The sequence below is a fragment of the Taeniopygia guttata genome, chromosome 1, assembly GCF_048771995.1.
Source record: "Taeniopygia guttata chromosome 1, bTaeGut7.mat, whole genome shotgun sequence".
In the NCBI taxonomy this organism is placed as follows: Eukaryota; Metazoa; Chordata; class Aves; order Passeriformes; family Estrildidae; genus Taeniopygia; species Taeniopygia guttata.
The window spans coordinates 96,587,029-96,612,342 of record NC_133024.1 but is presented as its reverse complement, the minus strand read 5'-3'; the positions used below and the strand labels follow the sequence as shown (position 1 = coordinate 96,612,342).

At 40.6% G+C, this 25,314-nt stretch overlaps 1 protein-coding gene across 7 annotated transcripts in view; it reads left to right on the top strand.

The window, feature by feature from the left end:
• ARHGAP6 (Rho GTPase activating protein 6) overlaps positions 1-25,314 on the top strand; it is a 312,106-nt gene that overhangs the window by 218,635 nt on the left and 68,157 nt on the right. Inside the window, exon 1 of one of the 7 annotated variants that reach the window (XM_072933881.1) lies at positions 13,450-15,488. The exons of 5 other annotated variants lie outside the window; for them this stretch is intronic. The gene's annotated coding sequence lies outside the window, so the exon portion shown is untranslated. Of the gene's footprint in view, positions 1-13,449; positions 15,489-23,711; positions 24,006-25,314 lie in introns of those variants that run through there. One more of the 7 variants, XM_030280797.4, reaches the window with a different exon arrangement.

The following is a 25,314-nucleotide window of genomic DNA, read 5'->3' as shown; positions in this document are numbered from 1 at the left end:
GCCTCTTTCAAAGCAGTGTGTTCCAGTTGGGTTCTTTAGTGTTTGCTCTAACTGTGGGCTGCTCTCTTTCTCAGCTGCAGGGGAGTGATTCCTACCTTAGAGGCCTTCAAAATCACCCCTTTCTCTTCATTAATTAAGGACCTAATCAGATTACAGGGATCTAAATGGACTCCAAGCACTAAGTTTTAAGTTCTGTGGAAATTTTCCACTCTTTAACATATGATAACATGCAGACTAATTTAAGTTAATGGCATAATACTTCTCTCAGGAGATAATTTTCTAATTGATCTTATTGCTGGTAACATTATCTGTGGACAATTAGTATCTGATGGGATCCCATTGCTCCTGCTTGGTGAAGAGATGAAGCCTCCCAGGGCAGCTGCATTCCACAAACAGCTGAGTTGCTGGGAATCCCTGTGGGGCCCCATAAATTCTTAAATCTCTTGTTTTTAAAATAATGTTTTTCAGTCATTTTGCATGGCTTTGATGGTAGAATGTAAAGTGAAGGAAAAATACCTGAGTCACTTCATGCTGTTCTTTTTCATCATGTTATGATATTTGAAACTTTGCAATTTGGTTGATTTTAGCTGTCATGAAGATAAATTTCCCATGGATTTTTTAGACTCGAGAATTCTTGTACTTTGCTGAAATTTTTAGGGAACAATAATAAATAGTCTTTGCATGTGAACTTGTATCAAGAGACAGAAGGATTAATCTCTTGGGGAAATCAAATGTTTTGCTTTCTAGACGAATTTCAACTAATTTCTTGTGGTCTCACATGGATTTTCATCTTCTTATTGTAAGTTCTCTGTCTCATTTTTATTCTTTGCTTTACACCAATGTGCCTTTGCTTTCCCAAAAGTTTCATCTACTTTTTTCACTTGTCTTTAATGGGATATCTCACATTCTCAGCCAAACTTGGTTCTATATCTTAGGAAACTCCTTTATCTTCTCTCAGGTTGCAAGCTGGTAAGGTAATGTCCCTTGCAATCTGCTGGAGGTTTCCACTCTTTTCTTGTCATTTTTCCCCTCTTGGTTTTGGTGTCCCTTTTTTTTGTCCCTTTTGGCGTCTTACAGGATTTTTGTCCTGTTAATTATCTTGCAGTTGGCTGAGGCTAAAGAAAAGGAGGGGTTTTTCAAGGCATTATGTCTTTCTTGAGTTCAAGCAGAGCCCTGTGCCAAATATGATGTGCACTTATGGAGTTACCTTTTTCCCAGCAGTAAATCAGTAGCTGTAGGAAGAAGAAGGAGCTCAGGAAGATGCAGGTGATTTTCCTCAAGTTGTCTGCTCTATGCAAATATTTTATGCCTGGGAGAGGAATGTGAAGGTAGTGGGTATGTTGCTTCATGGTGAGTTGAGCATACCTTTTGTTCTTCCTTGCTTAATACATGAGGAAATAAGGGAATAATTCTCTGTCAGGTGTGAGTTAGCATACTGGGTAATGCTGCTGTCAAAATTTAGAAGTGGTAAATCCATGGGGAAAGGATTCTGGAACAAGTGACATTGAAATAGTGAGCATTTTTGTAGAAGTGAACTATGTGTGAAAGAAAGATTGTTTGGGCGTCTCATTCTTTTGTCGCTTCATGTCTTTTGTCAGGGTCATCATGAAAATGGACCTTTCTGAAATCATAGATGACAGTTATAAGTCATTGCAAGGTGGTAGTACATGGACATCTAACTGAGAGCTGACTTCCTCTTGCAAAATTTCCATCTTAGGAGACAGGTTTTCAGAGGCATGCACTCAGAGATATGCATTTCTTGTGTTTGCAAATGGTTAATGTGCCAGTGTTCTTCCCAGTAGATTGGGGATCTGAGTTGTCATTTGTGACCTTGAAAGCCTGCTCATAGTAAGCCAGTAGGGGAGAAGATGCAGAGATCCCTCAAAATGTCGATACACAAGATTTTAGTTGCTGTTCAGATCCACTGGCCTACATGCAGAAGGCTGTTGTTGCCTCTGGTTTTTCCAGTCTCATTCAAATGAACTCATTTTGTATCTTCCTTTTTCTGATACCAGTTCCTGGTTCTCATTTCTCTAAAAGTCTCACTTTGGTTCTCAGAAACAAATGAAGGCAATCAGTCCAGTGTTAAGTTGCAAATCAGCTCTAACAACAAACTAAGCTGAACATCTTCCACTTGGATTCAGTGTTCTTGTTTCTACTTGTGTTATAAGGTTAGTAAATCTTTAATCAGTATTAGTTTTGTCAGTCCAGTACTGCTTATTGTTACCCATTCCCCCCACCAATACTGATCTCTTCTTTTTTAAATTGTCTTCTTCTATTTTTGCCTTTAATTTTCTCATCTGAGTCATCTCTTTTGGAAAGTAGATTTTTCTTGCCCCATTGCTGCTGCATTTCTCTTCTTGGGAACTGTGCCTCCTGTGTTTTGTGTGTAAACATTTTCATTGCTGTAAACTGCTCTTTGAGATCCAGAGGCAGATATGGGACCAATTCAAGGGAAGCAAGTAGAGGTTTAAACTATTTTGTTTGTGTTGTGTTACAATTGTGGGACAATCCCACGTGGTGGAGTTAGAGATGATTTGAAGTGCATGATCCCCTGTGCTGCACTAGCTCCTTTCCAGTTGTCTGTATTCCTTCTCTGTCGGACTTTGAGATGAGCTGTGTGTAGCTTCCTAAGGCTGGAATGGACACTAAGGAACTCTCTAAAATAATGGTATTCTGCAAGATGTGCAGTGTAGTGTATAAAATACTTGCCTTTTAAATAATAACACTTAACATACAGTTATTTTGAAGTGCTTGATACCATTTACACTTTCTTAGAATGAGTATCCATGCAGGGGGATGTTGCCAGTATGTAGAATAAAAGTCTCTGTGGATGAGCAGAACAATATGGAGGTTAGGTTTCACTTTGATTAGAAAAGCAAACTGTTATTTTGGAGTCAAATGAAGCTTTTTTTCCCCTCCTTCTTTCTCTAAATGGTTACTGTTGTTCTTACATTTCTTTGGTTTTTAAAATGGAGAAAAAAGTAATTTTTTTTTCCTAATTGGCCATGCATTCTAAAAATACAGAATATTTTGGATGAAAAGTGGATTTAGTAGTAGAAATCTGACTTTCTTTTGGCTTCAGGAGATGCTGCCCTGACAATTAAGCTAATAAGAACTAATCTTTAGCAATTCTATTGTGCATAAAGGAGATGAGAGCAGAAAAGACTGTGCCTTGAAGAGCAGTTTTGGCAGTGATGCTGAAGAGGGTCAGAGTTTGGTGCCTGAACCTAAAGCCAGGCATTGTAGGTGGCCTCTGCTGATGCTGCTGCCAGCAACACAAGTTTGACACAGAGGCACCTACTACAGGTGAGCCCTGTCACTTCTGGCTGGTTTTGTTCCTGCTGAACAGAGCAAAAGAGAAATGCAGAGATGTTTAAGGGGCTGGAAGCACAGTCTCTGCGAGGCTCAGTGGGCATCTCTGGGGGTGTGGGTGTGCGTGGCAGCAGCAGAGCTGGAGCCTGTGCCGGGGGCACCTCCTGTGCTTGCTGCTGGCACACGCCGGGGGAGTGCCCAGCAGCCAGCGCTCACCGCTGCGGCTGAATCTCTGAATCCCTGCATTGCCAGCTCTGCTGGGAGCTCTGCCAGCACTTCTGCTGTCACAGCGGGCTGACAGGCATGTGGCACTGGCTTCCACAAGATCTTTATTACTGAAGAGATTGAAACCTCTTTCGTTGTTTTCATGGCTCTTTGGGGAAGTGAATTGTGTCAATTGTGGCATAAATCCACTCCCAGCATGCCAGCCCAGTGATAGTCCTCACTGCATGGGTAGGAAATACCTCTCTCCTGCCTTTCCCTGAGATATGTCTATTGAGGATGCTGATACATCCTGTGAACTGGCACTGTGATTTGAATTGTACTGACTTTTATGGTATAACCCTGTCAAATTTAATTTAGGGATATTATAATTAATAACTCCCTGTGAGAGTGTGCCTATTTGCAGAAATATAAATAGTTAAGGCTCTCTTGTGACATGGAGCTAGTGAAGCTGGTGATTTTAATAGTATGTTTTTTATTAAATTCGGTTCTCACAAAAAAAGGTTTTTTTCTCTTTCCTCCTTAGTAAGAGAATCAGTATGGTCTTGTGTTCTTGTATAATTTGCAAAAACAAAACTCTCTATTTTTATAAGAAGTGCAGGGTAGTTTGTAACAGTGTCATGTTCTCACTGTCTAAAGTCAAGTTCAATCACAATATGCATACGCGGTGTGGATTACATATGTATTTTAAGTAATATGTCTGTATTTCAAGTAATTTCTTCAGAATAAAGTTATCAGGTAGTCTTTATAAAGTGGTATATGGTAGCTTTTCAAGCCCCAGTGTCACCATTTTTCAGGAGAATGTTTTCAGTTCAGTCACTGTGCTGGTTTTGGTACAACATGTACCAAAGTTCACCTTTTAAATCCAAAGTTCATTGAAAGAATTGTTGGTTGGTTTGTTTTTTTGGTTTGAGTTTTTGTTTGTTAGTTTTATTTTTGTCTGGAAGAATTTTTATTCTTTTCGTTTTACACACTTTTATTTTTTTTTAGTTAGAGTGCTCTTTGAGGAGGAGGGTTAATGGAGGTATGCACTGCTGACTGCAGGAGATGGATTGATTTCTGAAAGCAAGTGAAAATGCCTGAAATGCTTCAGCTTTTTTTTTTTTTTTTTTTCTGGTTTCCTGATCTTTAATCCTGAAGGAAAAGGAAAAATGAAATTAAAACCAGCCTTAAAGAGAGCTCTCGTGCAGTGGTGGTGGGGTTTGTGTTTTGTCTCTTTTCTAGTGGTGATAAGAAATGAGTTTAAAGATACTGAAAGAATGAAATTCTTTGGCCTTTTCATGAGTAAAAGCATTAGTGAGCTTAAAGTATGAAATGAGGAGAAAAGCAGTGAGCTAAAAATTGTGTAAGCTTGTTGCACTGTTAAAAAAAACTCCTATAATTTTCATGCCTTCTGAATCACTTAGTGAGCATGTTTTGTTTCTTCTAAACATAACAGGACATGTTATTAACTCTCTCTGTTGCAAAGGCCATGGTGCTTATGTTTATATTTTCCTGTAGGATGCAAGGTCCTGCAAAGTGTCGTCTTTCCTTTGTACAGCATTGCAGGGTTTGTTAATACACACTTCTTCCTCTGAAATTCCATGTGACTTAATGAACGTTGACAGGACAGACTCAAGTGTATTGACAGGCATATCATGTGTATTGATATCACAGCTCCACGGAGAGAAATGACTGTCAGATCAGATATCTGGCTTAATTACAAATAGGTTTAAAATTTTATCTTTTGCTCCGATCTGGCAGAAGCTAAACTGATACAAACCAATCCCAACCTGACAAGAGTGTGACTGCACAGAGATGGATACAGTGATTTAACTAACACACTCTGACTCAGGGGGAGGGCGGGTGTGAGGGAGAAGCTTTTTTATTGCTGCTTCCTACTTTTTCTTTTTGGTGGACTACTGTGGCTCCAGATGTTCAGGAGCAGACAGGGTGGTGAGTTCATGGGACACCTGGGCAGGTGGGATTCCCATAAAAGTTGGGGCCACATGGGATGGCTGGGATGTGAAGGATGCTGAGGCTGCTCGAGTGGTTTGGTTGCTCCCCCAGGTGCAGTTGTGCAGATTGAGCTGGCTTGGCAGGCTGGGCTGCTGGGAAACCACAGAGCATGAGGTTCACACCAGCTGCTGCTGGAGGGCCATCATCAGTCTGTGTTGGAGAGGTGGTAGGCTCTGCATCTGGCTGTTGGTTGGCAGTGCAGCCAGCAGCTCTTGAATCGTAGCCATTGGATGAATGCAGAACTGCAAAGATGCGGGTTGTTTTGTGTTCTTGCTGTAAATTTAGCATGTATACTCTGGTGGCAGGTGTTGACTCTTGAGGACAGTGCCTGTTATGCTGTCTGGACTATATAATAAAAGGTCTTGGACCACATTTTGTCTTCCCTGTGATTTGGTGGTCTGCATCTTTTTGAACCACAAAAGAACACTATTCTATTTTCCAAAATGGGGGGTCTTATTATTTTATTAGTATACTCTCTTCCTCAATTGACAGGATGATATAATAGAACCATAATAGTGACAGGACAAGGAGTAATGGCTTTAAACTAAAAGAGAGTAGGTTTAAGTTAGATATTGGAAAGAAATCCTTTATTTTAAGAGTACTGGGGCTCTGAAACATTTGCTGAGAGAAGCTGACTTAAAGAAGCTGTGGATGTCTCATTCCTGAAAGTGTTCACAGCCAAGTTGGGTGTGACGGTCTGGTCTAGTGGAAAGTATTCCTGCCTATGACTTGGAAATAGATGACCTTTAAGGTTCCTTTCATCCCAAACCAGTTTATGATTCTGTGATAAGAGAAGAAGCATGCCAGATGCTTATCCTTGTGAGGTGTTTCAGGGGAAAGTGTCTGAGCTCCACAGTACAGTGTCATATATGTCCATGTCACCTATGACTTCATACATTGTCTCCTGTGGTTGAATTCAAGCTGTGGAGCATGCAGGAAAGAAGTTTCTTTTGCTTTCTCCTAACTTATACCCATGAGGCTACTGAGGCGTTTAGTTTTTCAGGTATCTTGACACAGCACTTTTAAATATTTGGTGTTTGGGTTTTTGTGTAACAAATATAAGCACTGGTGCTGTAGCAATCTGTCTCTGTATACAGATTCACAGGCAGTCAGTGAATGCCAGGCTGTCTGTGGTGGAGATTTTGTTTATACAGACAAAATCAGAAGAAACTGAAATGTCACCTCAGGTCTCACCAGGCTCTGCTAGCATTTCAGAGGTGTTACTACCTTCCAAAGAAGTTATTATCCATTGTATGTTACCTTAGCATTTTTCCTTGCCTGAGAACAGATGGCAAAGCCAAGCATTGTGTTGATCATTCTGCTATGCTCCGAGTCAGTTGTAACACCTAGGATGGCATCATTTTCTAGAGAAGGTTTTCAGTATCCTTTGGGTGCTGAAAAGCACTATAAGAAGACAGAACAATTTAAGTTAAATATTTCCATGAGAAAAGTCTCAGATTTGGTGTGTCAAAACTTACAAAGTTTGATTAATTTCTGGCAATTCGAAGATGCAGATGTTAAATTGACAAGGTGTACTAGAATGTCTGTTCAGGTGAGTCTGGAAACCATAAATTTCCAGTTTAGAGTTGCCTACATGGATATACTGGGTCAATGTCATAACATCTGAGAAATTCTGGATTTGACAGGTGAAAAGGCAGATGAGACAATGTGGTAAACTTTTTTTTTGTCTGTTTCCCCAGGAGAACAGAGCCTCCTGCTATAACACATTTTGAGTGTTTTGTTATGGGTCTCATGAACTGAAACTAAATTTTTAAACTGTTACCATTTCATGAGAATGAAAACCCTGTGTTTCCAGTTCTGTTTCAACTTTGCCACTGCAGTCCACAAGGCTAAAACTCAAATCCATCTGGTCTTAGAGGAATGGGAAATATTTTTGTACTAGCTAAAACACTAAAGCAGGAAAGAAAAAAACAGATATCATAGTTTCCAAAATCTGCAGTTCTCTTTTCCTAATGTAATGGTCAAGTTTCTCTTATGCAGATAACCTTTTCCAAATACTCAACACTTTTGAACTTTCTGACTAAGTACAGGAAAAAAAAAAAGCTTCTTGAAACTGGACAAGATTTTGGGTTTTTTTCCCCCCTTTCATTTAAAGGATATAATGGATGTCTATGAATACGAAGCTGCCTGAATACAAATGTATGAACATATCCCATTTTTAGGCGAAGTTTTTTATCATAAAATATAAAAAATCACAGAATTTAATTTACTCTGTAAACTTCCACGTTCAAAACTATTTCTGTACTGATAAACCAGAACAATAACCAGGATATTCCTTATATTTGGTGTGTTTTCATCTTCCAAACTTGTTTTAAAATGGATTGTCTCTGTCTGAAGATCCAGTGAGTCAGGTTCATTTTGCTGTGCTCTGGTTTTATGTCACTGGAAGCTGTTCGACACTGATGTAACTCAATGAATCACTGTCTTCCTGCTGCCAGCTATTCTGAAGTGAATGAGTGTGTCAGAAGGATTACAATATTTTACATTGTAGCTGAAATTGATAAAACCAGGTTGTGTTGGATGGTGGTAGCTGAGCAAGTAAACTGTTAGATGCAGTTTGTTTACCTTGGTATTATGAGATAAAATTACTCTGAAGTGACATAGCTTTCGGCCTGGGTCTTACTGGCAGTCTCTGAGTTCATATAATGAATGTGGCTGTCATGAATTTGTCTCACTGAGTTACTGGTCTGCCACTAAGGGTAGGATTTTTCAAGCATGAGCTCTCTCATCTGCCTGTTAAACATATAAGGCAGTTGTCTTGTACCTCACTATAATCAACACAGTGAGCACCTCTTTAGGTCAAAGGATGGCAGGATAAGCGAGATGATGTGTAAAATAGCTCAGCCTTACAAAACCCAGCCTGCATCTGTGATCCAAGAGATTAATTGCATACAATAGATAGCCAAACTTCTCAAACTAAGCATGTACTTAAATGTTTTGCCGACTGGCAAATTTGCCTTTGGTCTGAAGTCATTAGGAGCTTATTTTTACATTAAGCATTTGCAGTCAAAACAGTGTTGCTATCTCTGCTTCATTTCTATGGAAAGATGAAAAAGTTTGCAAGAGTTTGGAAAAGAATTCTTGCCTTTTGGCCTGGAGCAGCTGCCAGTGCTGTCACATCATGCCATTCCAGGTATCGGGAGAGCAAGTTTGCATTTGCAGGACTACACTTTACCTTGTGCTGTTCAGGGGGAGTTTGGGATCCTTCTGAAAGCAGTGATGGCACAGGGCTGGTAAATTCCATGTGCTCCCTCTGAGACCAGGCTGGGTGTCTCTTTGGTAACACTCCCCTACACCTCCAGGGCACGTCTCTGTGTGTGTGTGTGTGTGTTTCTGTGTGTTTCTGTGTGTTTGTGTGTGTTTCTGTGTGTTTGTGTGTGTTTCTCTGTATGTGTGTTTCTGTGTGTGCGTGTTTCTGTGTGTGCGTGTGTGTGTGCTGCTGAGCACTCTCCTCCATCTCCCTGACCACTGGCTAAACCAGCTGTCTGGAGGAACCTTGGGGGTATACAGGGACCCTTGATCTCAAGGGGTCTTTCCCTGCACCACGACTGCCCTCCGCATCCGGGCTGCTGCCTTCCCCAGCCAGTGGCACTCATTGACCAGACGAGGCTTTCATTCCCAAGAAGTCTGCTAAAATCTGGTCAGAGCGCTTTGTGTACAGACCAGCTTTATTCTTTCATTTGGAATTTTCACTTTATAATTTTGTATAGGTATGGTTGTCATCAGAAAGTAGGAAGAGTGTTCACTGTGAAGCTTAACAATGCTGAGTTGCTGTTGTAGTCGCAACGTGACTCTTACCCACTGGGGTAGCAAATGTTGCATCATGGAGGCAAGTGGTCAACATTCATCCCTTTGTCTTTCTCAAATTTTAGTATCTGCAACAAGATGGGGAGAAATAATGCTTTGCTTATCATTATCAGAAGAAAACAATGGTCATATATTAGCATCTGAATTAAAATATACAATCTGTAAATATCAGGGACGGATTTTCTGCAGTCAATTTGGAAACTCTGTTACTTTATTATTAAGTAGTTAGTGAGAACAGCAAACTGGTGATAAAATTGGACTTTGGAATTTATCTTAAGACAGAATGCAAATGTTTGAACTTTTTTTGGTTTTGATCCCCATTGTTTTTGCAATCTCTGAGGGCATTTCCCTTTAATTTTGAAGCCCTGCTCGTGAGTACCAAGAGCAAAAGGACTAAATGTCATTTAAAAGTAATGTAGCAATACTTGCCAACAGCACAGCTTTAGTAGATTCTGAGACAGGAATGTGGGAGCAGTCATAGCCTTAAAAAAACAACAATAAGCTTTAGCAAATGGAGAATCTGTAAAAATATTTGAGAACTGTGCATGATCTCTTCTTGCTGTGTTGAGTTTTTGCTCTCAAGATTTTTTGGAGGCTGTGTTTACAATTTTTTTCTTAGGAAACCTCACAGAAGACTTTAAAAAAAATAATAAAAACATTTACTTAAGAGCTGCCTTGAAGACCACTCCCTCACTAGAGTTAATTTTTTTCTCCTTTCTCAGCTGTTTTATCTGTCTTAATGTAACTTAGTTCACACATCATAGCATTTTGTGCCAGATTCTCATAGCGTTTATTATTATAATGGTGTGGTGCATTTGTCTTGCTGGAAGTATTTGCTGAAGTGACCTCTACTCGGAAGTGTGCATCAAAGTTAAGGAGGTCATGCCTTCAATGTGCTGCTATGAGCAGAGCTAAGAATCTGGGTGGAGTTGATATTTCCACAGCAGGAATTTGTCCCGTTCTCATAGTTTTGAGAAATAATAGGTTTCCAACAAAAAGATTTCACAGCTTCAAGATTCAGTAAAGGAGGAGGAAGAGGATTAATATCCATTTGCACATTGTTTAAAGTGATCACACAACTGTCACCCATGCCGTACCCAGAGAGTGAGCACCCAGATCTCCCTACAGGGATCATCCTTGCTCTCCCCAGGGAAGAGAAGAGTAGATGGGTGAATTCCTGCATTTGGATCACATTTTGAAGGGCTTTCTATTTCCCAGCACTTAATGACTTCATGCCCTTACAAATAAGGCTTTGAGGTCGTCCATCATTCACATTGTCACAGCTGGGAGTTGAAGAGAAATAAGGTATTTTGCTTTTCTTGCAATAAGCCAATTTAGGTCATGTCCTGTGCTAGTAGTGCTATATCAGGTCATGAAAATAAACTTCACTCTATGGTTTGATAATATTCAGAAATAATTTCAGAAAACACAATTTCAATTTTTATGTATAAAGCTCCAGCAGAAAGGCGGGCATGGCATTCTCAGGTATTTAGGTATGTATTTTGTGAGCTAGACAGAGTTTCTGCTGTCCTGGTATGAAGTTTCAGGACAAAAATATCCAAGGTTTTCATGGTGATGAAAGTTAGACTAATACACTAAATTTTTAAGTAATTAAAAAAATTATTATATTACTGAAGTTTTCAATGTTGTTATATTATTATCAATATTAAATTCTCAATAAGGAAGAACATTGCAGAAATGCTGAGTAAGGCACAGTAGATTACAGATGTTTTTTCACAGAATAAAAAATAAAATGCAATAGTAGTATAAAACACCCCAAATATTTTCTATGGCATAAAATTTCATATCCTGTGAGAATTCTTTAATTAGCAGCTAATGTTAATGTTTTGCATTAAGTAGGAGAAGGAGTTGAACAATGGTTTGATTGGATAGCCATTCGCTGAGGTGAAATGCTCAGCATTAACTGAACAGGAGATTACAAGTACCTTTTCAGTTGGCACAACCAACCTCTATCGAAAATCCTTATGCAACCTCAACTTCCTGATCTGCACAACTTACACAGAGCCTGTTAGTGGTTTACTGTGGAGATGAGAATATCCCTTCTGCTATTGCTTTTCAAGGAGTAATGGGATCACCTTCTGCCAAAGAGTGAGAGGAATAGCTCCTTTCCTTTGGAAAGATAATTTTCTCTGGGCTAAAGGAAAAAGATTAAATAGGCTGCTAAAGCTCCTTCTTAGCCTTCTCAAGGTAGGAAAATAAATCTGGTAGATAATAGGTCTCCTTTTTTTTATTTGCTTTTCCAAAGTTGAGGAAAATGTCAAACTGTTCTTTTGTCCCAGAAGAACCAGGAGAGAGGGAGTTGGACACAGTGGAATCTCCTTAGTAACTGGCATACTGCAGCCATCAGAGAACCCATTGTGTCAGAACAAGTCCTTCATGGGGTTTTGGTTTGTGTCAGTTCTGGAATCAGAAGAATTGTGCAGGAGTGAAAATAGAAAAATACACTGAGCTGACAAATCTGTTTTAAAATGTGCAATGAAGACAGCACCGTGGCAGCACTTAGCTCTTGCAGAGCTAAGGACTGCCAACAGCAAGTCAAATACACAACAGAGTAGCCAAAGGAGAAATATCCTTTGTATTTTCAGAGATTTACTGATTTGCTGTCATAGAAAAGAGCAAGTCATCTTGTGTGCAAGAGCTTGGCCATGCGATTCCGCTGACTGGTGTGTGCTGGCGAGCAGGTGAAAGAAGTACTTGCTACTGCCTGTAAATAGCACTGCTGGCTTCAGCTTTGTTAGCTGCAGTGTACAATGTCCTGTGTAATTTTGGAGAAGCAATCCCAGTGTCTGCTTGGTAAGAAAACATCATTGAACGGTAAAAATTGTGTAGATCACCCAAATCATTTGGGACTCACCCTGACCTTGAGTCTTCTGGCATTTGACTTTAATCTAGCTGAAGGTTGGGTGAAGCTTGGGGCCAGTTTAAGAGTGGTGTGACTCTATCAGTAGGGCTGAGACAGAAAGACTGTCCTAATGTGGGTAAAATGTTAATTATTCTATAGCACTGATATTAATGAGAAATGTAGGTTGTTTTCTGTTGTGAGTTAAAACTGTAGAGTATACACACAAGTTCACTCTTACATGAGTATTTCACGGAGTTTGGGCAGCAAAAATAAACCACAAAATGTAGTATTACCTTTTTTGTGCAGGTTTGAAGAATTGACTTGCTCAGTCACAGGCCAGAACATCCTTCTCCTTTTCATAGTGTTGAAGGTGAGGCAGTAGGCAGCATGGCTCTAATACAATCATGAAGACTGAATTAAGCCAAGAAGATGCTTCTCTCCATGCCACCTTGCTTTACTCTTGACAGTATTGCTTCGTGTCTTTTCACTTGATGGCAGAGCATGAGTAACTTTATCTTAGAGATACCTCAATGCCATGCCTGCCTTTCTGCCTCCTGCTTTGCTCTCTTGGGCCATGGCTACACAGAGATTGAACCATGTCAGAGAACTTCCTCTGGTGCTGGGCTTGATCACCTGCACCATTGGTGTATAGAGCGGGCATAGGCCAGGAGTTATTTCTGACAGACCTTTTGGACATGGCCTCTCTGAAGGGGAAGGCAGTTTTGTAGTGTGGATTAAGGCTGTTCCCTGCCAGCTGGGTCACTGCACGAGCCCAGACACGTGTAGTTTGTAAATATACATTTCAATCTTTGGTTATGGGTTTGTGGTTTTCTCCAGCACGACAAAATGGCTCTTCAGCCCTGAGTGAGAGAACCTTCTGGACTGTTCATATCAGCACTGATAAGCCATGGTAGTGAGAACATAACAGGGCTGCTGAAGCTTAGCAGATGGTAGAGCTAATGCAGCCAGCCATGCATGTGCTCTTTGACTGGCAAAACACTTTGAAAATACATTCGTTTTTATTCTGTTCAGCAGGTAGCAGGTAGTGTCTTTCCATAGCTGCAAGTTAACAGTGCTAACACAGGTAATAATTGCACTACGCTGTGTTCCCCTAAGTGTAGGGACAGCCCTGGGGGTCACACACTTCCTGATGAATATTTATAAAATATAATTGATGTACACGAAGCTGTGCTTGTTCTGTAGTCAGGGTTGGCACGGCAGTGACAACCCTGTGACTAAAGCAAACTTCTCTGGGCCTCTACAACCCCCTTTGAGGAGAGTGGGGTCTGTCTCTGCCAGCACTTAGAAACCTTCAGAATCTTCAGAGCATGATGACATACAAACAGAATAGTCAGGAATATTCACTATCATGGTATAATAGACAAGGTGAGGTTAGCTCATAACACTGGAAAACGCTGCACCTTATAAAGGACCATATAACCTGTATCCTGCATGGCTCTCTTTATGCTTAGGCCCTGTTGGTACTTTTGCATGAAACTTGTTAAATATACAGCAAATTAAAACAGGTAATAACTCGTTTCAGCATGTTACAAGTATCAGTAGGTGGGGTTTTTGTTGTTGTTTCAGATGTGCTCATGCACTAGGCACAGTGAGAATTTTGTAGGCTGCCCTAGCACACCTAGAGGTGTACAGTAACTCAGCCTTGGTGGAAAGTCCTTGGAATAGCCTTTTTTTCCGCTGCTTCTTAACCTGGAACACTTGAGGGTTCTCATTCTGTTATTACTGTTTTGTCAATGAATTGTTCTAAATGTAAGGTATTTTTATCTTCAACTAGTGATACATGGATACCCATATCTGTAACTCAGACACACACATATCTGTTTCCACATTTTATCTTGAGTCCTTACAGCTTCTGCAGGGCTCCAGCTGTATCTGTGTTTTGCACTGGTTTCCCTGGGGCTGTTTTACTGGTGAGGAAGAGTCCAAGATTTAGAAAACAGGTCTCGGTCCAGAACAGCACAAAACCCACATGATGACTTAGATGAATGTTTTTTGGCATGTGGAATTTTAAAATCCATGGTGGCTGTCAGCAAAGCCAATAAATTTTCCATCCTTGGCGTTAGATAGCAACGCAGTACTATTGGCAAGGTAAATGTCTGCAGTTTGGAGTTTATCATCTGTCCAGAAGGTATGTCTTTATACAGAAGATGCCTTTTATATAAAGAAAAGTCTGTGAGGAAGTGTGTAATGTGACCAAGAGTGAAGCAGCAGATTGTGACTGTGTTTACATGAGGACAAATGTGAGTGATTTAGTAGCCTTATTAATTCAAACTGGAATGAGCAAATCTGGTGGTAAGGTCAGTGGGAAACAAACACTCAGTATAATTTTTTACGTTCAAAATGTGAATCCTTAATTATGAAACAAGATACTCAAATAAAAACATGAGGTAACATCCTGATTAATAATGTTTTCTTCAACAGCAGTGTACTACAAAGTGACCTTTCAAACATTTTGTTAAGAAAAAAAAAGTCCTGTATTTATTTCAAGCATTTGCAGATTTTATGCCAGCATAACATAAATCTAAGCAGCTGTAGGACACAGATCAGTAGACTATCAAATGCTTTTTGTGCATCATGTTTTAATAAGGGCAAATATATTTTATTTTAATTTTAGGCATTGCAAAGGCAGTCCATGGTGTTGTCTAGAAGGAGTCTGTATGGCCAGCCCAGGGCTACATTACACAGCAAAATGGTTGTCTGCTGAGAGGCTATGCTCTTTGATGACAGACAAGTGTTTGGGAGCAGGACAGAGTCATCCCTTGGGGCACAGCCTGGCCAGTGGGATGCAACTTGGACTGCCATTCTCTAGAGTTGCCTCAGATAATTCATCACAGGTGGGTAAAAAGGGAATACAGTTTACAAGCAGTAATTATCTTTAAAATCATACTGCTTCTGACATACTGTATGTGCTGTAATACAGGAGGGGTATTAAGCAGAAGATAAATGACAGTCCTTTTCCCTCCTCATCCTTCTGATTTATTGCTGTATTCTTTTGTGATGTTAAAAGCTGCTTAGTTTGTCATTTGCCTTAGCACTGTACAGCAGTTGTTTTCCTTTTGTGGAAGTCCTGCAGGGCTGAAGGGCAGGAGGGGGAGTAGTTACCACAGAGTAGTAGGACTAGAGAAAAACACGGAAGAAAAATGGGCTAACACGGTTAGAAACCTAAAGTGGTGACAGCTGAGGTTGCCTGTGTGCCTTCAGGACTTTCCCCTCGGCTCATGGCTGAGTCCCAGTGGTGCAGGTGAGTGCTTTCAGTGGGCAGGACACTGGCACTGAGCTTCTGGGGGAGGACAGCTGTGGCTGCATCCCCACCTCTGCCAGCTCTCCCCCTGGCCAGGAGCCTCCTGTCTCATGCAGGGACAGCGAGGAGCTGGTGGAGAGGTGGTGGATGGCTGCTGGCCATTGCTGGGCTCAGTGACACTTGGCACATTCCAGTTCCTGTTGTAAAAGGCGAGGCAAACTCAAATCCGTTGTGTGAGGTGCTATGATGGAAATGATTGCTTATTGTGGAATGTAGCCTGCTCTCTTCTCCAGTGAGATAAACGAGCTGGGTCAGTGCCTCTTCCCTCTTCATTCTACCATCTCCTGCCCTCTTTCTCTCATAATTTTCTGGGAGTTTTTGTCTGGGTAATCTAATGTTTGAAAAACCTGTTCACCTTGCATGTCGCATGTCTGAAATTATTCTCACCCTCTCACCCATGGTACTGTGTAAAAACAAGTAGGCACATTTTGTAAAGGCATCTTCATCAGGATGATGGATGATTCTTAGAATTACTTGTGTAATTACCAGAAGAATTGAAAATAAATGAGAACCTGAGATGTGCAGTCATGCTTTAATAGTTGGCATGTTAGTCTTTTACCTTAAAGCTGAAGGTTTAGATGAAGGAGATTGGTCTTCTTTTTTATGCACCTATTTGTATAAAAAAACCTAACCAAACAGAACTTGTTGATTCTGTTCAGGTGCAATGGTAGAAAATTATTTAAAAAAAACAACCTGAAACTTTTTAGGCTGATAGAAAATATTTATTGATTTGGAATACTGTATAATAAACTCACAGACAAACATTTCAGATATCAAAAATTAATATTTCAATGCGCTTTACAAGGCTGTATATTGTTTTATTGTGTGCTTTTTTGCGCATCCATAAAAGACTGTATGGGAAGGAAAGAGTGAAATTAATTTCCAGAGAGAAATGTTTTAGGATACTGGGCATTTTTCCACTGAGCATCTCAGTGGAAATCTGGAAAAAAATGTTATTTCAGTTCTCTACAAGAAAACAATGTTCTAACTGCAGTGCTCTTTCCCATCATCAGTAAATTTGAGAAAATTCTTTTGTAATTATTAACTAGCAGAAAAACTGAGCTTTTTTAGGAAAGCAGTCTGGTAGATTATTTGCTTTTCAAGCAGTTTCTTGGAAGTGTGAACTATGGATGGTATTTGTACTATTGTTTTCTGATTTGCTTTCAGATAGAGGGCAGTTTTAGCCCTTTGGAAAAGATGAGGGAGGAGGACAGTATTAACTGTGTCATTGCAATATGTGGATTCTCTGCTCTTTGCAGTTCCCCCTGCTACTCTCTGCAGTCCATTTAAACCTGAATGCCTTCTGTATAGGGCAGACTAGCAATAGCCAAGTCCCTAATGGACTTGAAAGAGCTTTGACTCTCTTCCTGTTGAAGGCTATGGGTGATTTTTTTGAGTGAAGACAGTAAAAGTCAAGGAGCTTAAAGCATCACAGATTTATATTGGTTTTTAGTACTTACTGTTAGTTACATAGCCACAATGCATCAGAACTCGTGATGAGTATATTATTGTTTCATCTGGTATTTTATTCTCTGTACTGCTGTTCATTTTTGTGGGAGTTCACATCGTAACAGAACTCACTGGGGCAATTTTCAGGGTGAAATTTTGTGCTGCTGGAAACCATTCCTTTAGAGGCTGGCATGGAATTAGTTGAAAGCCAGTAGTAGTTATAGTTGAAAACTGCGACCGACTGCTGTTTGTTTCCTCATAGCTCAGCATATGCCCAGCTCCGAGGGGAAAAGACTCTTGCAGCTGCTGAAGAATGCAGCCTGTGATCTCTGCTTCCCAGGGATGCTCCACCCAGCCTCATGGCTGTAAATGGCAATTGGACTTCAGGGAATTACAGCAGACAACGAGCTAAGCAATGGCAGGTTCATCTGCAGCTGACATTTTCACTGTTGGGCATTAAATTCGTGGACTGTAGCCTTGAGGTGTTTAGTGGACAGTGCAAGGCCCACAGCTTTGTGTGTGTGCAGCGTGGTTTGGGCTCTGTTGGGACGGGTCAGTGCACTGCAGGCAGTGGCAGCCTGATCTGCCCGTTCTCTTCTCTCAGGGGACTGTGGGAGAGGCTGGGGCTGAAGGAACGCTCAGCCTTGGGAAGCTTGTTGGCAAGTTTGCCACAAAACCCCACGTTTTATCAAGCAGCTGTGGAGTTGGCCATTGAGAAGCAGCTTCATGTATCTGCAGCCTTACTAGCACAGGTGAGCTGCTCAGCAGCCAGGAAAAATGGTATTTAATGGAGGAATTCAGTTCATTCACTACATGTTCACTATTTAGCCACAGTATAGACATTCACTTCTGTGCTGGCCACCTTGCGCTCCCTCCCTGCATGGGAGGAAATGGGGAAAAAGGCATTTCTGGAGGTTTGCCCTTATCTCTGTGAGCCAAACGAAATTAATTGCTTCCCCAAAAGTTCCTGTTTCTCACTGCTGGTTGGAAGTGGTGCTCAGAATGTCTAGTTAGAGATGGTGGTATTTTGAACACAATCCCACTGCAAGTCTGCTCTGCTCCACAGCTGATGTGTCAGCATTTGAAACATCCATAATTAGCTTGCACTTTTGATATTACTGGCTTTCATTTCTCTGTCAAATGGAAAAGGTGAAATTTCACAAAGTCTGAGGGATTCCTGAAGGATAATCCAGTTCAGTCTGTGATTAATTATGTATGGATGATAATAATAATAAGAGTAATAGCACCAGTAACATACACTTTCATTAATTCTGTGCTATGTGAAAAGTCAGAGAGGGAAAAGCATGTTTAATGTTTACTCAGTGGAGGATTTGAATGGAGGAATGTAAGGGAAGTAGCCTTCTGTGGAATAATAAACACCAAGTTTATTGAACAAATGCTTCCTTTTTATTATTCCCTCAGTTTCTGGCTGTAATGATTATTGACTAGCTGTATCCATCTTTACCAAAACTTCTCTTGTATACAGTGTTCTCAGGCTGTCACTTTCCAAAAGCACAGAGAGCACACCTGCAGGCTTCTCTCTGCAACAACTGGAGTTTTATTATGTTCCTTCCTTAAATACATACAATGAGATGTGCCTAGACTTTCACATACCTCCTGGAGATAAAGCTTTAAAGTGAATACCAGATACTACAAAGATATTTTAGCTCATAAAAATGCCACAAAATGTGCAAGTGTTGCAAATGCCTTTAAAATCAATGTTTTCTTTTAGAAATGTACCCAATTTTCAGCTTGGCCCCTGGAAAGCCATTCTTGTAGCTGAGGATATTTATTCTGTTCTGTTTTTTGAATGGGATGCAGCTGTTGAATTCTTCAGACCTGAGTAAAGGCTCTTAAAGAGTTTTATTTATATCAGTTTTTTTCTGTCGTCCTCTGTTTCTGAACAAATAGCAACAACTTCGGCTATTGAAAATTGTCATACTGAAGCTAAAGCAGGGTGACTTCTCTGAAGAGCCCGACACTTACGTGAGTACATATGTGTAATTATATTAACGTGAATGTAACTTCTGAAGGAGGTTGGCATGAGGTAGACTCCCCCCTAGTGCAGAAGTTCCTGTAGGAAATCTCTGGGGATCTGGAGAACAAAGAGCATGTTAAGGCGATCAGCTAAAACTCATCCACAGCCTTTTAGAAGCATATTGCAATGATACTTAAGTGTATAATCCCTCTCATTTCAAAATGCAGGCTTTCAGATTGAGTTTCCTTTGAGTATTCTTTGTAATCATTAATGAGCTGTGTCAAATAATCTTGTTTACCTCATTAAAGGGCATAATGCAGATAATAACTCTTTAGAACCCGTAAACCTCAAAATTAATCTCTAGACCCATATGTTACTGAAAACCTTTGATAGTAAGCTGAAGTGCTGTGGTATTTTGATGTGAGTAGAGTTTGATAAAAATTCAAAAGCCATATGTAGTGCTGTTAGGTGTCTGTGGGATGGGCAGTTTTTTGTACAGCAGCAGTGTGAGATCCAGCAGGAAGCTCAACCTGGCAGGCAGCTGTTGGTTTTACAAGGATACTGCAGTGAAAGCTCTTTGACTTCCTGTGTCTGTGTGCCTTTTTTCTGCAAGAGCTTCATACTGCTCTTAAAGTCCACTCTTTTGGTTCCTCCTCTTCTCACTAAACACTTTGCTCAATCAATAACAAAAGGTGAAATTCGAAGAGGCTTTTGTGGATCTTTGAGCTGACTAATATATATTTTAACTGCAGTAGTAATAATGTTGGCAAGAGGTGTTGCTGTGACTACTTAACACAGACATATTAAAATAATTGGATGCTTGCTAGCTTGCCATTAAAATTTTTAAATAGGAGCAGAGGGCGTTGACAGTCAACAACCAAGGCATACAGAGAACAAGGGGAGGGGAAGACAAGAAATAGAAGAGGGGGTAAGGAGAGGACATTGGAAAGCTTTTGTGCTCTTCATTTATCTAAAAATAGGTTCTCAGTCTGCCTTTGAGTTTGTTTATGTTTGTTTTTCCTTTGGAGACTGTGGATGGAGACGTGTCTTTTCAAATGCTTTGGGAGTATGGCCTATGCTCTTTGGGCTTGGTTTCTGAAACAGGACTTGGAGCTGTGGTTGGACATTTGGGCAGCTGCTGCAAGCTTCTCCCTGGCCATGCAGCTACCTCTGAGGTGTGGACAAGACTCTTCCTGCACCCTCTTTTTTAAAATATAGTGCAGCATTTTCCAAAATATCAGTTAAGTCCGTAGTTCTCTCTGCTCTTCTTTCTGCAGGTAAGATATCTAAACCCCTCCAAAGGTGGGAGTTTGTCCCTGTCGTTCAAGGGCCGGTGAGGTGTGGGCTGTATCCTAGTGCTGGCTTGTCACACCTGATTTTGGAGCTACACTAAAAATACAATCTGCTCTGTGGTTTTATGAAAACAAAGCTGTAAAGTGGTGTTTTCAGGATGTTGCAGTGGCTCGGAATACGTTTGGCTGCTTTTAAAAGTCTTTGAGAAAGTACAGAGCATACTCTTCTTGGAGATTACAGCAACAGCACCCGCTTTGGTTCCTCCAGCATGGCCTGTCTATTCTTCATCAGATTTTCAGTCTCTGCAGCTCCTTATGATGTTTTCCTTTTCTGGAAAGGGGAATGATTCCTCATGTGCATGTTCTCTCTTCATTGTCTCAACGCATGGGCTTTTGTTAGAGTCTAATATAACTTGTCGGAGTACTTGGGTCATCTCTTTTGGTGTCATCGGTTTCTGGTGATGGATAACACTTAGGATCAAGAGATAAAATCCTCCAAGTTAAATATATTTAATTGGTTTTTATTTGCTTTCTGCTTTTTAGAGATTATGAGGCACAAGCAGAGAGTGTCTAGAGCAGATGGGTGTTTTGTGGTTACTGGACCAGACAGCGGAGATATAATTAAAGTGCCTTTTTTGCATATGCAACTTGCAACCACTTCTCTATTTTCACAGGTCTTAGGATCATATGAAGTGTAAATTTAATAGAGGTTGTTGTACTTCTCTTATTTATTTCTATTTTTAAATGAGCTGCTTCAGCTGAGCCTGGTGCATATAACCTTGTATGTCTGTGGATGCTCAGTCTGTCTCTCAGGCTCCACGGTAGAGATTAAATAAGAATATAGGAAAGCCTGAACTAAACTAGTCAGTGTTTTTCAGTTACTTTTCGTGGAAATGCAAAGATCCAGTATGTTTTTATTCACAATAGCTCTACTGTGTCTCCTAGAAGCTATTCTGCAGTGGGTTTTATACCCCAGGTTCTTTCTAATGAGCCTGGAGGGCTTTTGGTGGTGCGATGCCATCCCTGGAGGTGGAGGAAGGAATCTGTCGCAGGAGCTCCTGCTTGCAAGCGGAAAGATAGATAGTTAGACATACAAAGTTCTTGAGTGGCAGCCCCCATGGAGCGCACTAGCACATTTTGGACCAAAACCATAATTCTTACCTGCAAATGGGTTTTAGATTTTCATCAAGCCATTGTCACTGTCCACCGAAAACAGATCTTTCATGAATGTTCTTTTAAGACAAAATCCCACTTTTTTTCCACTGAAAAAAACTGAGATTTTATGTCAGTTCTGTTTCTGGAGCTATTTTTGGCAGTCCCATGAGGCATTTATGTCTAGAATTGGTCATTGATGTAACAAGAGATCAGCCACAGGAATGCTCAATGCCTTGTAATTTGGTTCTCTTAATCCTCCACCTCTCCAGAGTGTGAATGAGTCCTTGGAATTTTGCACAATTAAGAAATAAACTAAAAATCCCATACTCCTTGTCTGTGAATGACAAAGTTCCGATCTCAGAAGCGTGTAATTTTGCTATGAGCGTTTAGGCCAAGCTCAATTCAAAATTTTAAGATGAACATTTTAGAGTGTTCTGGCAAAAAAAATAAATCCAAAGAACAAAATAAATGTTCATTTTCTTCCTTTTTGTTGCTGATAGGGTTTATTTTATATAACCTCTCCGTAAGCTGTGAACATTTTGTGTTATAACATTTAATTCTGATGGCTATGCATTGCTGTTCAACTAGACAGTGTAAACACCATGCTCCAAAGAACCCTGGGTTTTCTTGCAGGGAACACTTTTAGTATATAGTGAATAACCTGCAGAATCCAGGGTCAAAGCAGAATTCAGTTTCTAAGAAGGAAACTCTGTCAATCTATATTTCCAATAAATATGAATTTGTGCCTATAGTTCCAACGTTGTCTCACTTTTTAAAAAATCTAAGATAAAAGAAAAAACCCATCTCTGAAGCTCAGAAATAAAGGTGGCACAGCCTATCTTAGTACTTCACAGACATTAACTTTTATCTTTATGCGGGCTACCAAGAAGGATTGGTGACTTTTAGATACTTTGTTTGCAGGGCAGCTGCAGAGCTGGAAATGGCGGTTCCTCCATCACATGGTTTGAGTGAGCCAGGCTCAAGAAGGAGCACAACCCCATTTCCAGTTATATAAATAGCAGAGTATTGCTCATTAAGGCAACTCAGAGAATATTGGCACAAGGGATATGTGGGCTAAAGAAACTTGTTTTTGAAGAAAGATTGCAAGGACTACAAATATACAGCATATTTTCGAGAGGACTAGCAGGACAGTGCTCTTTGTCTGCAGCACCTGGACAGCCAGTGACAGTACTTTGCTGAGGTTATTCAGCTCTCTCTGCAGATAAGAGAGCTTTTTTGCCGTGGAAATCTTGTATGGTTTGATGCCTAATATGCAGCACACCAGCTGGTCTTAGCACCTCTCAGCTCTGGGCAGTGGTGTGGAAAGAGGCTGGAAATAGAGGTGAGGAGCTGCATAATTTGAGGATTTGATGTCAGATCTAAGAGGCACTGAAAATGCTGAGGCATCTGCATTGATTTCCCTGTGCTTTCATAAGGCTCCAAAATTAGGACATCTGATGTCCGAATTTGGTGCTACCAGGAACCAGGGTAATGGCCAAGATGTCAACCCAGGAGGGACTGTGCGTTTCTGAGCTGGGGCTCTCATACTCTGGCTGGTGGGCATCTCTTCAGCCTGCTGATTTAGACAAAGCATCTGGGTAGATATTTGGAGGGGAAAAAAATCCAGAAAGTTACGCTACATAATCTCCTTTACCACTGCCGTGAACTCCAGCCCATGGTTCTGTGTGCAGTCTGATGAAGCGCTGGGTCGTGCCAGCCGACAAACAAACTTGTCACTCTGAAGAATGACTTGGTGAAAAGCCACACAGGGCGGAGCTGCCATCAGAATAATTGGTGATTCACTGTTTGTTTCTCACGAATTCCTACTCTCTCTGCCCACACACTATAGATGACAGCATTCTGTATGGGGACTGTGAACATGACAGACATTATTTATGAAGCAGCACCTTTATCAAGGATTTTTTTTTCCCTAGCAGACTGTGTAAAATTGCTCAGTCTCTGTGTTGCTGTTGCTGTCAAATTATGTTATAAATTTATCTGGCCTGCCTGAATAAGTTTTCAAAGGTGTTTTAAAAGGCTCTGTGTGAGAAGTTCAGGCAGAAGTTGCTGAGAGCTCCTTGCTGTGTTCTAAGGTGCCACAGCAGCCATGTCCAACACTCTTGGCTGCTCCTGATAGAGGGAGAGTTGGGGCAGTTGCAGTTGATTCTGAGCTTGCACATCCCCAGGTTGAAGGATTTTTGGGAGGAGATCTGCCCCTTCCTCACAGCTCCTTATACTAGCTCAGCAGATCTCTGGAGTAAGAAGCGGGAACCCAGTCACAACTTGTCTGTGTGACTGAGCTTTTCCTTGGGCCAGCCTCTCAGCTTGCTTCAAAGCAGAGAAAGGAAAATATAATTTTTCCTCTTTAAGATTCATGACGTCTGGCAGCAAAAGATGTCCCGGGAGTCGCAGCTGCTCCAGCCAGGCTCACTCTCAGCTTCTTAGTACACAGCTGCAGGTCAACAACATTATTCTTAATTTATTTTATGATGCAGCATATCTGGATCTGTGTCCTTAATTCAAGCCTGAATATTTGATCAAATACTGAAGAACAGTGAAGACAAAAGAGACCTCAGTTAATGGGTAAGGAAACCCAACAATCTTGTATATCATAGGATAGAGGTAAGTGTGATGGAGAGCATGGTCTGAATGTAGTATTCACAGTGACATCAGGTTTAATGTTTTTGGGCTTTAGATGGTTTGAACCCTTTTGATTCAGTGGTGAAAAAAGCAGGCACTACCAAGCACTTACCAGGCTCTGGAAATCTATCAACAAATTGAGAGCCTTCAAATACTGTTTGTTTTCAGACTGGTTTCCTGACCATGCCTCTTTTTCATAAAGACTGAGAATAATGAAACTACAGAATGAGAAGTGGCATTAACGTTTGGAAACCAAACTGTGTAATTAGGCTGATTTGTATTTTAGTGGCTACGTCAGGTGGTTTGATTTGGAGTCTGTGGTGACATGTTTATCCTTTTTTAAATGCTCTGTGCATGAAGGGCACATAACCCAGGTAGTTGTGAGAAAAATATGCTCAGGATAAAGGGGTTTTGAAAGTGGATGGCATGATAGCTGCTGCTGCATAGGTTCATTTTGGCAGATAACAGTTTCTGTATGCATCAGGTTTTATGGCCACGGCTGTGTTACTGTTGCATTTTAAAATTTGAGTTAACTGCACACAAGAAAGTAGAGACCCAGAGCTGTTCATCATCTGGCTCGGTCTGCAAGGAGCTTGTAACTCTAGCAATTGTTTCTGTTTTTCATAACAGTGGGAACTTTATGGCTATTTTCCCCCTTTTCTGTCTAAAGTAAATGTGCTGTTTTAAAACAAAGAAAGAAGTGGCGGAATGTCTGGTGGGCATAGTTTGAACTTAGGGTCCTTCAGGTTGGAGGGGCAGTTTAGAAAATACACCTTATTCCTGAAAATTGATGTTGCAGCACAGTGTTTTTATTTGTGTAGATCCATTTTGCATTCCTTACTTTAGAAGTCACATTTTTAACAAGCCTCCATGTTAATAGACAATGGTGAGCTTTAAGGTGCTTTTTAGTGATCTTTCCATTGCATACAAAGATCCATCAGTCTGACCTATTGCTATATATCCATTCAGAGCTGTTTGTATAGTTCCAGTATAGTTGAAATGTTTTCTTAAAAAATATTTAAGCTCTGTTTGGTATTAAACTTAATGGCAAATCAGCAGAGTCTTGTGTGCAAACAGTAAATTTTTTATGAGCAATGCCAAAATAGTCCTTTGTAACCTAATGTAATGTCCTGTGCTTTGCAAAAAGGGATCAATCATATTGTGCTTCATTGCATAGAAAGAAGAGGAAAAGTAATTGCATGGATGAAAAGTATTCATTATACTAAGGAGTGAAAAGCCACATCTTTGTACT